General features: G+C 40.2%; 1 long non-coding RNA gene across 1 annotated transcript; it reads left to right on the top strand.

Moving 5' to 3' along the window:
- Positions 1 to 5,019: 5,019 nt before the first annotated feature.
- On the top strand, positions 5,020 to 5,875 carry LOC115186704 (uncharacterized). Its single transcript, XR_003875844.1, has 3 exons — positions 5,020 to 5,096; positions 5,378 to 5,486; positions 5,578 to 5,875. It is a non-coding gene; the product is annotated as an uncharacterized LOC115186704 (long non-coding RNA).
- The last annotated feature ends 1,503 nt before the right edge of the window (positions 5,876 to 7,378 follow it).

Raw genomic sequence — 7,378 nt, 5'->3', positions numbered from 1 at the left:
GTGGAGAAAAACAGTCCGATATGCTCAGGGTTGATATCGCGCTGTGCAGACTGGCAGGTATTATCCAGGCTAAAATGGCTGGTGCCTGAGCTGAAAAGGTAAAGGCCGCTAGCAGTGGCTAAGTGGCTAACAATGACTAAACAGCTGGTAGCTAATTAGCTCCTGATGGCTAGCTACTGATGGAGGTTCTAGCTATAAGGTCTAAAAAAATAGCAGATCCGTATCACATTGGGTGAGGCGGGTTGCCGGAAGGTATATTTAATTTAAAAATGGAAAAAGAGATTGAAATATAGTGCAATATATACAAAAAAAACCCATTTACAACAAACACGTCTTACTGCTACGCCATCTTGGATTACAAGATGACTCTCAGTTAAAAACCATTGAATTTAGCCAACTCTGAAATTATTTTGTATTTCTGTGCCCACCAAAACTGTTTTCCCAGCGTAACATAAGGAACCACTAAATTATACGTAGTTCGAGTGCATTTCAGAATACAAAAAACTGTCCGACAGCAAGATCCAGTATTTAAGTTGAAGTTCATCATATGACAAGCGTAACGTTATGACTATAACTACTGTTCCCTGAAGGAGGGAAACTAGGTACAACATACTATTAAATCCACGCCTCGCTGGAAGCCCCGTCTTCTACAGGTGATGAGCGTGAGGCTCGGATTTATTCCTTAAATTAAAAACCGCTCTTCACCGACCCAGGAAGGAGTGGGGCCAAACAGGTGTTGTACCTCGTTTCCCTCCTTCAAGGAACACTAATTATAGTGTTAGGTTGTAATTTTTCAGAGTAAATAACTCACGGACACTAGAGAACCTTAACCAAGTTTAATTCTTCCCAAAGGGTCGTTACAGCTGTAATTCAAAAAAATCGTAGCTTTTTTGACAACACTCAAATGGATACTGTCATTAACCTCTATGGGCTAGGTTGGACGCTTGCGTCCCACCTACTCAACAGCCAGTGTAATCCCGTGGCGCGATATTCAAATACCTTAGAAATGCTATTACTTCAATTTCTCAAACATATGACTATTTTACAGCTATTTAAAGACAAGACTCTCGTTAATCTAACCACACTGTCCGATTTCAAAAAGGCTTTACAACGAAAGCAAAACATTAGATTATGTCAGGAGAGTGCCCAGCCAGAAATAATCAGACACCCATTTTTCAAGCTAGCATATAATGTCACAAAAACCCAAACCACAGCTAAATGCAGCACTAACCTTTTATGATCTTCATCAGATGACACACCTAGGACATTATGTTATACAATACATGCATGTCTGTTCAATCAAGTTCATATTTATATCAAAAAACAGCTTTTTACATTAGCATGTGACGTTCAGAAAAAGCATACCCCCCGCAAACTTCCGGGGAATTTACTAACAATTTGCTAAATTACTCACGATAAACGTTCACAAAAAGCATAACAATTATTTTAAGAATTATAGATACATTACTCCTCTATGCACTCGATATGTCCGATTTTAAAATAGCTTTTCGGATGAAGCACATTTTGCAATATTCTAAGTACATAGCCCAGCCATCACGGGCTAGCTATTTAGACACCCGGCAAGTTTAGCCTTCACCAAAACCACATTTCCTATAAGAAAAATGGTCTTACCTTTCCTGTTCTTCGTCAGAATGCACTCCCAGGACTTCTACTTCAATAATAAATGTAGGTTTAGTCCCAAATAATCCATCGTTATATCCAAACAGCGGCGTTTTGTTCGTGCGTTCTAGACACTATCAGAATGCTAAATCACGGTCGTGCGCATGGCGCAGAACGTGACAAAAAATTTCTAAATATTCCATTACCGTACTTTGAAGCATGTCAACCGCTGTTTAAAATCAATTTTTATGCAATTTATCTCGTAGAAAAGCGATAATATTCCGACCGGGAATCTGCAATTAGCTAAACAGCCGAAGGAAAATACTCGACGGGGTCGAATCGCGCACGCGCCTAATTCTATTGTCCTCTGATGCGACACTTGGAAAAGGGGATTCTGTGTTTCAGCCTGAGGCTGCCTCGTCATCGTTCAGGTTTTTCCCGGGTTCTGAGAGCCTATTGGAGCCCTAGGAATTGTCACGTTACAGCTAAGATCCTGACTCTTCAATAAACAGAAGCAAGAACAACAACACCTTGTCAGACAGGGTACTTCCTGCATGAACCCTTCTCAGGTTTATGCCTGCCATAGGAGTTCTGTTATACTCAGACACCATTCAAACAGTTTTAGAAACTTTAGGGTGTTTTCTATCCAAACCTGAACAATAATATGCATATTCTAGCTTCTGAGTTGGTGTAGGAGGCAGTTAAAATGGGCACATATTTTTTCCAAAATTCTCAATGCTGCCCCCTAGCCCGTAGAGGTTAAGTGTTCCCTTTATTTTTTTGAGCAGTGTATATGCATTCACTACTGTAAGTCGCTCTGGATAAGAGCGTCTGCTAAATGACTAAAATGTAAATGTAAATAACGTTGATGGCCGCTTCTATCCTTAAAACCTCTCTAGTACATGTGGGACGAACTCGTCCCACCTACGTAACAGCCACTGAAATCCAGTGGCGCGATTTTTGAATCGTTAGAAATGCTATAACTTCAATTTCTCAAACATATGACTATTTCACAGCTATTTAAAGACAAGAATCTCGTTAATCTAACCCCACTGTCCGATTTCAAAAAGGCTTTACAACGAAAGCAAAACATTAGATTATGTCAGCAGAGTACCCAGCCAGAAAAAATCAGACACCCATTTTTCAAGCTAGCATATCATGTCACATAAACCCAAACCACAGCTAAATGCAGCACTAACCTTTTATAATCTTCATCAGATGACACACCTAGGACATTGTGTTATACAATACATGCATGTCTGTTCAATCAAGTTCATATTTATATCAAAAACCAGCTTTTTACATTAGCATGTGACGTTCAGAAAAAGCATAACCACCGCAAACTTCCGGTGAATTTACTAACAGTTTGCTAAATTACTCACGATAAACGTTCACAAAAAGCATAACAATTATTTTAAGAATTATAGATACATTACCCCTCTATGCACTCGATATGTCCGATTTTAAAATAGCTTTTCGGATGAAGCACATTTTGCAATAATCTAAGTACATAGCCCGGCATTACAGGGCTAGCTATTTAGATACCCACCCAGGTCAGCATCCACCAAAATCACATTTCCTATAAGAAAGATGTTCTTACCTTGCTTGTTCTTCATCAGAATACACTGCCAGGACTTCTACTTCAATAACAAATGTTGGTTTGGTCCCAAATAATCCATCGTTATATCCAAACAGCGACGTTTTGTTCGTGAGTTCTAGAATGCTTTTTCGCGGTGTCGCGCATGGCGCATTGGCGTGTCAAAAATGTCTAAATATTCCATTACCGTACTTCGAAGCATGTCAACCGCTGTTTAAAACCAATTTTTATGCCATTTATGTCGTAGAGAAGTGATAATATTCCGACCGGGAGTATGCATTGAGCCTAAACAGCCGAATAAAATTTCTCCTCAGAAGCGACTCATGCACGCGCATCATTGAAAGGTCCTCCGAGCATCCACTTACAAAAGGCGATAATATATTTCAACCTGAGGTTCCCTCGTAAACCTTCAGTTATTTCGCGGGCTCTGAGAGCCTATTGGAGCCCTGGGAATTGTCACGTTACAGCTAAGATCCTTACTTTTCAATAAAAAGAGGTAAGACGCACGACTCCTTGTCAGACAGGGTACTTCCTGCTTGAAACCTTGTCAGGTTTTTGCCTGCCATAGGAGTTCTGTTATACTCACAGACACCATTCAAACAGTTTTAGAAAATTCAGAGTGTTTTCTATCCAAACCTGAACAATAATATGCATATTCTAGCTTCTGAGTTGGTGTAGGAGGCAGTTAAAAATGGGAACATATTTTTTCCAAAATTCTCAATACTGCCCCCTATACCAAACAGGTTAAGACACACGGGCAAGTGTCTACAGGCCAGACGTAGGATCTATCCCTGGAGTGAAAACTTACCGAGTCTTGACGCTGGGGAATTGGACACAGACAGCGGGTGGGGTTCAGTGACAACCCTATAGACGGGCCTGTTATCCGTAAGAAAGGAACATAAAAAAAAAATGTTATGTATTAATTATTCAAAGGTCTGTACTAAATATTACAAATTAAATGAATGTTTTTAAAGCAACCCCTTAACGAACGGGAATCTGTCATTTCTTCAAACGTTGTTTATACATAAAAAAACATGAATGCATGTTAAAATATTGTACAGTAAAACATTTTAAATGATTATTGCATGTTTAAAAAGGTCTGTAGTAAATATTATGAATTAAATAATGTTTTTAAAGCTGTATCTCACCTTTAACGTAGGGACTATGCATTTTTGAGCCATCCCCCGGCAGGGCCCTGAGAAAAAAGGATTCCGGAACGACATGTGCGTGCGCTGGGGGTGTGTGCGTGTGAGGGAGGGTAATTGTGTGTGTGTGTGTTTCAAAACAAAAAGGGGGGTGTGTCTCTGCATGGGTGGCTTTTGAAACCAGAAAAAGTGTATAAGTCTGTTTAGGATTGGGGGCGTCTCTTCAATTGGGCTAGGCACTTTCAATTTTATTATCACAAAAGCCTTTCAAATAGATATTTATCTCACACACAAGCATGTGGGGGCTAAAAAGTGAAAAAGCCCAGGCATAAGATATCTTGTCTAGACGACCTCCTAAGGGTTTAAAACATATGTTATTTTCTAATCAGCGCATATACTGAAGGTCCCCCACCCCGGGATATATATTTACAACGGACACCCCAAAGCTGTGCTATGAAGCATAAATGCAATATCGACAGACCGGAAATGTCGAGACACCCGCCTGTGGTTTTTGGGTCTCTAGACATTCGGGAGTACATTATATGATTCTTTTATGCATACAGGATATCGCCCGAAAAAACGGCACCCCCAGCTCTGTAAACTCATTGCATAATATATCTCTCGTTAGAGTATGAAAGGCTAAAGCGCAACATCAGGCCAACAGCCAGAAGAGTTATCCGCCCAGAACAGCTAAAAGATCCTCGATGAATCCGTCCTAATGGAGCTTTCTGAAGGTGAGTTAGTGAAAATGATATATTAGATATGTAGGTTAGATTTTTTTCAGGGAATTGTTTGACATACATTTTAGGCAATTATCAATATAATGTGTTACATAGTGTGCAGCTGTGATAACTTTATGTAATTGTTTGGATATAAAACCGGTGTGATATGGTTTCTTAAACGGGGGACAATGATTTTTTTAGGTAATATGTCAAATGCACGTATTATTATAAGTTAGTGAATATATTTTGTATAAATACCTGTTAATATTATCTAACGTCTGTATGATACCCAGAGGCTACCTGGGCATAATTGCTTGGGAACCGACAGCGTTAGACAGGGATTCTCAGAAGCAAACTGCGCCGGTCCTTTAAGTAGCCCTTCACCATCACACTATTTTCGACGTAAGTCCAAAAATAAAATCCATAGTAATATTTATACATTAAAAAACTAAAAGTGGGCACCCTGTTTTAAAATAAATTTTTGTGATTACAGCGGACAGCCAACTAACAGGGGTACATGATGCATTAGGGACTCTGAACAACTTCGGAGGAGCAGATGAAAGAGATGCTATTCTACGGTGTTGTACTAACGGCTTTACCCTAACTCCAAACACCAGCCAACAGCCCAGAACCGCGGAATACCGAGCAGCTAATAGATCATCTGTGAATCCATCCTCATGGAACTTTTTTGAAGGGGAGGTGAATATTAAGTGTGATGTTTGTATATAGATATATATTATATAAGAATGATAGGTATTATTCTTGGCATTTACATGTATGTTTAAAAAAAATGAAGGCTATTTAACCATTGAACCATCGTTTTTTTATTCATACAGTTTGTAAACAGTAGCTTCTGCCCTCTTAGGGTCTATCTGACCCGCTTATTATATCAAACCTCTCAGACTAGAAAGTATGATTAGAAACTATGACAACTATGTTCAAACTGTGATTAGAAACAACAATTTGAAACTACGACAAACTAATAAACTATGAACAACTATGAAGCCAGGGGTGTGTGTGTGTGTGTGATGATCTATTATTTAAGTGTGTAATATTACTCTCTCTCTCTCAATGTATACCCTTTCACTCAATGTATACCAAAGTAGCAAATATTTAACAACGTTTCAACATTCGGTATTGCAACATTTATGAAAGACAATGATATACAATTTTAAGGCAATTATCAATATAATGTGTTACATAGTGTGCAGCTGTGATAACTTTATGTAATATATTCTCTCTCTCTCTCTCTCATTTTTTTTATATATATATAAAAATATAAAGACAGGACATTGACTCCTGAGTGTTGAACTTATGCCCACTCTACAGCCACCCAGGGTTGTTATATGACCCTGAGGGTCATCTACGAACATTGGAACATCTTCAAAAACAATGAGGGGTACATGTACTCTTAAATGTCCACTCAGAGCATGGTACCTCTATCATTTTCTTCCTAGGTTTATGACTTCTAGGGAGTGTTTCCAAGAGGCTGTGCTGATGCTAGTGTTAGCTAGCTACATAGTTGCCTTTGTATCATGATAAGGTGTAGTACTGAAACTATCGAGGTTACCTAGCCAGCTACACTTTCAAACAAAGTCAAGAACGCAGCCACTGCTAGCTAGCCTATTTCACCAGCCAGCAGTACTGTATCATTTTAGTCAATAAGATTTTTGCAACGTAAGCTTAACTTTCTGAACATTCGAGACGTGTAGTCCACTTGTCATTCCAATCTCCTTTGCATTAGCGTAGCCTCTTCTGTAGCTTGTCAACTATGTGTCTGTCTATCCCTGTTCTCTCCCCTCTGCACAGGCCATACAAACGCTTCACACCGCGTGGCTGCTGCAACTCTAACCTGGTGGTCCCAGCGCGCACGACCCACGTGGAGTTCCAGGTCTCCGGCAGCCTCTGGAACTGCCGGTCTGCGGCCAACAAGGCTGAGTTCATCTCAGCCTATGCTACCCTCCAGTCCCTAGACTTCCTGGCGCTGACGGAAACATGGATTACCACAGATAACACTGCTACTCCTACTGCTCTCTCCTCGTCTGCCTACGTGTTCTCGCATACCCCGAGAGCATCTGGCCAGCGGGGTGGTGGCACTGGAATCCTCATCTCTCCCAAGTGGACATTCTCTCTTTCTCCCCTGATCGCCTCCTTTGAATTCCATGCTGTCACAGTTACCAGCCCTTTCAAGCTTAACATCCTTATCATTTATCACCCTCCAGGTTCCCTTGGAGAGTTCATCAATGAGCTTGACGCCTTGATAAGTTCCTTTCCTGAGGATGGCTCACCCCTCA

This window comes from Salmo trutta, unplaced genomic scaffold, assembly GCF_901001165.1.
Source record: "Salmo trutta unplaced genomic scaffold, fSalTru1.1, whole genome shotgun sequence".
Taxonomy (NCBI): Eukaryota; Metazoa; Chordata; class Actinopteri; order Salmoniformes; family Salmonidae; genus Salmo; species Salmo trutta.
The sequence above is the reverse complement of the archived record's forward strand: the minus strand, read 5'-3'. Positions and strand labels throughout refer to the sequence as shown.